This window comes from Ictidomys tridecemlineatus, chromosome 3, assembly GCF_052094955.1.
Source record: "Ictidomys tridecemlineatus isolate mIctTri1 chromosome 3, mIctTri1.hap1, whole genome shotgun sequence".
In the NCBI taxonomy this organism is placed as follows: Eukaryota; Metazoa; Chordata; class Mammalia; order Rodentia; family Sciuridae; genus Ictidomys; species Ictidomys tridecemlineatus.
The window spans coordinates 168,341,480-168,345,992 of NC_135479.1; the positions used below are offsets into that span (position 1 = coordinate 168,341,480).

The following is a 4,513-nucleotide window of genomic DNA, read 5'->3' on the forward strand; positions in this document are numbered from 1 at the left end:
CTCTCAGATATACTTCAGGTTGCTCAAGAAAATACACACTGTCATAGAAAGCTTTGCAGAGTTGAGAGTGGTGAGAACAACACAGAGGTTCAGGCAGATGAGAAGATCCATATCTTCAATTCACATTAAGGCTGAAGAAGCATGCACATGTCCCCCAAATTATCATTAAAATGGAATATTTTTCAAAAATATTTTTCCTTGAAATAAAACCCACAGAAAGTTGTCTCTAAGTCTTGTTCCCTATAGCTCAGTGGTTTTATAACAATTAAAAATGGTGTAAATATGTTAAAAAATATACACACATACACATACACACACACACACACACACACACACACATATACACACACCTCAAACCTATAGGCACTGAGCACACAGGGCCTCTCTGCCTATGCATGTATTCATTGTTTGGTTTGGGTAGTTATCAAATCAGAAAAGCAAATTATCTGGCCATCAGAATTCAAAGTAAAATATCCATAATTATTTTTCCTTATTTCCAATTTTAATGCTTCTTTTGCTTTCATTTTCTTTTTTTAATACATGATAGCAGTAATACTCATAAATTTAATGGTATAAATAATTTGATGTACCAGGAACCTACATTTGGCCACCATAATATTGGAAATCTCAACATACTTATTTAAAAATTACATGAAAAATTGCAAATAAATTGTTGCTTACAGTAGAATAAAGTAACAATTTTATATTCTCTCTATAAACAGTTACATTTATATAATTTAAAGAAATAACCCTACATTGTATTCTTGCACTTCTTCTGTTTTAAAAGGTAAAAATAGAAGAAAATGGTTCTGTTTGTCTCCAGCATGAGTGTGATGCCGGCTTCTAGAGAGAGGATGGTGCACGGACTCAAGAAATGCCCTCCTGAAGCTCTGAACACACCTGGCACTTACAGCACGATGGCTGTAACCACAAACAGGGCAGCCAACATGGGCATCCTTTTGAGATTATGGGCAAAAGGTGCAACTTATGCAGTCCAGGGGGAGAAATAAATAATGTCCATGTGCTTTTGCCCTTTTCAATGCTTTATTCACTCAGATCACTCAATACAATTTCACTCTATACGTTCCTAATCAAGAAAATGACAATTCTTAATGCTAGGCGCTGCAATAGACATAATCAATTAACAGCAAACAATTCTAGATTAATTCTAAGCATTGCAAACACACCTAATCATGACAGGCTCATAATAGACATTCCCTTGGCATGCTAAGTTCAAGTGTCAGATCAAAAGTCTCAAGCCTTAGACTTTAGCTCCAGCAGATGCACACTCACCCAGACTCTGGTGATCAGATCAGGAACCAAGCAAGGCAGGCTTCTCCTGGGATGGAGCTGATGGCCAGCTGAGAAAGTGGTCCTCGGGAAAAGTTGCGGCTCTCACCAGGATCAAGATGTGACTGCAGAATTTGAGAGTGGTGAGAACAACACAGAGGTTCAGGAAGATGAGAAGAGTTGGAATGTCAATCCAGGTCCTCATCAGGCTCTCGGCCTTGTGTGAATCAGTGTCAGCTGGTTGAATATATGTTCATTTGCTCTATTATTTATACTAAATTTGGGGGCTTTTGACCCCCGCTTTCAATTCTCATCAGCTTCCACCAGATTTATCAGTGACATCATTTACCCTGAGGTGGTCCCCACCTGATCTTTGCATCTTTTTCTCTTTTCAGGTGAGGACAACCTGCCAGAGGCTTCTCAGGGTGGAGGGAAGTGACTTATTTATAATTGAGGGCTGTACTGGAGGGCGCTATTAGGTGAGCCTGGTAAAACTGCAGGTTTCAAACTAGAGTTTTTAAAATGGAGTTGCTTAGGCTCAGGCCTAAGGCCACCCTCACACATCCAGAGCCAGGATTTCTTTCTCTACCACGATGGACCAAAACAGGAAAGCCAGGAATAGGCCAATGAATATGGCTGGGAGGGGTTGTAATATGGAAGAATTATTTCCTTTCTCTCAGAGCAGCTTCAGGTTGTCTTTACGTTGTTTGAGTTCGTGTGTGATTGGTTGCTTTTCCTGCTCCATCATTTCAAACTTCCACTTCAGTTCTGAGGGTGCAGTCTGTGTCTCTTCAGACTTTCTGTACATCCTTTGCTTGGTTTTCAGCCTTACTGAGAAGAGTTTTTAAATCCGCTGAATCCTGAAGATGCTGCTCTTTCAAGGATCCCACTTGGTTCTTCAGTTCTTTCCTAGTCACCTGAAGGATGCTGTGATCACTGGTAAACTCTAAACTCTGTTTCTCAGAATTGCATATTTCTTTTTCTTGCCACTGCAGTTCTGATGATAGCAAAACATTTAGAGAAGGGCACTCGGTTTCCAATACATTCCCTTCCTTTTTCAACTTCTCTAGTTCACCTAGCAACCTTGTTGCTTCTGCTCTCCGCTGGTCTTCATACTGTTGACACCAAAGCTGAAAACTGTTTTACAGACTTGTGATTTCTATCTCATACTCAGGTGCCACTGTCCACCACCACCACCACTCACACTTCAGCTGGCACCTACTTAAACTCATCTTGTAAAGAAGTAATGTCAGTGTCCTGCTCAGAAGCAGCCTGTGCAGCTGCCTCATGAAGCAGCAAAATTTCATCTCGGCAGCTAAGCAATTCATCTCTAGTGCTTATGATTTTATGGTCTTTCTCTTCCTGGAGATTCTCTATGGCAATGTGTAATTTCTGCAGATAGGCTTGAAGAACTTGTATATGTTTAGCAGATTCCTCAACTTGATTTTTATAGGCTTTTTTCTTCTACATCTTCTTCCAAAAGAGATTTAAATCAAAGTATTTTGTTTACTTGCTGTAGCTAGTGACACCGCTGGCTATTGGTGACGAGTTCTGCTCCCTCACATGTTGAAGTTTGAACATTAGGCTTAAAAGAAGCAATAATACCAGGAAGCAGCTGGGAGTGGAAGAAGACATATTGCTTTAAACATCAGGAGAAAGTCCAATGTCATAGGCAGACAAGATAGTCCACAGATGAGGCAGAAGAAGCAGACTTATTGGAGTAGGAAAGTGTCTGGAGAGCAGAATGGTCACAGGGACATACAACCTATGAGAAAAGTTCTCAAAGTTTCAGGCATGGAAGTGGAAAGAATTTGGGGGATCAGCCATAGAGACCTAGTGAGCCAAGAGGTATTTAAGAAGACTAGGGTAGGAACAGGGTGAGGTAGGAGCAGGATGGAATAACCCAGATCTAGGAAGATCACAGACATAGGGAACAGGGCACAGGTGTGGATCATCAGGACAGGATATTCATGAGATGGCTCATTCATTTTCAGCATGTTGGACAAGAGCTGGTCAAGTTCCTTTTGCCCGGATCAGCATTGCTCCTGCAGTAATACACAGCCTCCTGATGGGGGTCAGCTATAAGGAGAGGCATAAGGGAACAGGTAAGCCCTGATGCAATCCATCATCAAGTGTTACCATTACCTTTCTCAGCTTCTTGGTCTCAAACAACAGCCCTAACTAACCCTAACTTCCTCAAAAATGTCCTGGGATAAAAACAGCCATATTGACTCACTCTGAATCCTTCAGAGCACAAAGCAAATGCTCCATTAAGAGGATGGAGGTCCTGAGTTGGTTTATTGGCTAAGATAAAACAATAATAAAAATAATGGTCAATATGTGCAAGGCACAGCTCTTGGGCTTTCAACATATTTAAGCATTTAATCTAGGTAGAAACCCTATCTATAAAAAGCTACCTTTATTACCCCAATATTACAGATTAAACACTGAGCAGTGGAGGCATACTAAGTGACTTATCTAAGCAAGCAGTAAAGCTGAAATTCAAAGAGTTGACTCCAGAGTGGATGATCTCAGAAAGCCACATTTGATGAATGTTTTATGTGAACTTTTACTCACTTGGTGGATAAAGATGCACCCTGAAACTATCTTCCAGATACATGATCTAAACTTTTGTTCTCAGAAAGCTGCCCTATGCTTGTGCAATGAAAATTAAGTCACTCACCTTCAAGAAGACCCTGACAGTTCCCTGATGTGGCCATACTCTCAAACAATGTAAGCTATCTGCACTGAAAAGTTTTGAAGTAAAATATGTCCTAAAGGATGATTGCAGAAAATCAGGGCTAGAAGGAGCCTGGCTAGAAGAACAGTGATAAAAGGGCTGAACTTCATAGGATTTATTTTTTATTTTGTTCTAATTAGTTATTTGTGACAGTAGGATGCATTTTGATACATTGTACACAATTTCTCCTTTCTCTGCTTGAACATGGTGTAGAGTCACACCAGTAGTGTAATCATACATGTATATGGACATAATGTCCATCTCATTCCACTGTCCTTCCAATCCCCACAACTCCTCCTCTCCCCTCATTCCCCTCTGCACAATCCAAAGTTCCTTCATTCTTCTCTTCATTCTTCCCTTCAATCCAAAGTTCCTTCATTTTTCATTCTTCCCTCAGATTTCTCAGGAATCTCCATATCACTTTCCATAATGGTTGCACCAATTTGCATTCCCACCAGCAATGTATGAGTGTACCTTCCCACC

At 40.5% G+C, this 4,513-nt stretch overlaps 1 pseudogene; it reads right to left on the reverse strand.

Moving 5' to 3' along the window:
- Positions 1–1,846: 1,846 nt before the first annotated feature.
- Positions 1,847–4,010, reverse strand: LOC106145243 (sarcolemmal membrane-associated protein-like; annotated as a pseudogene).
- Positions 4,011–4,513: the final 503 nt, after the last annotated feature.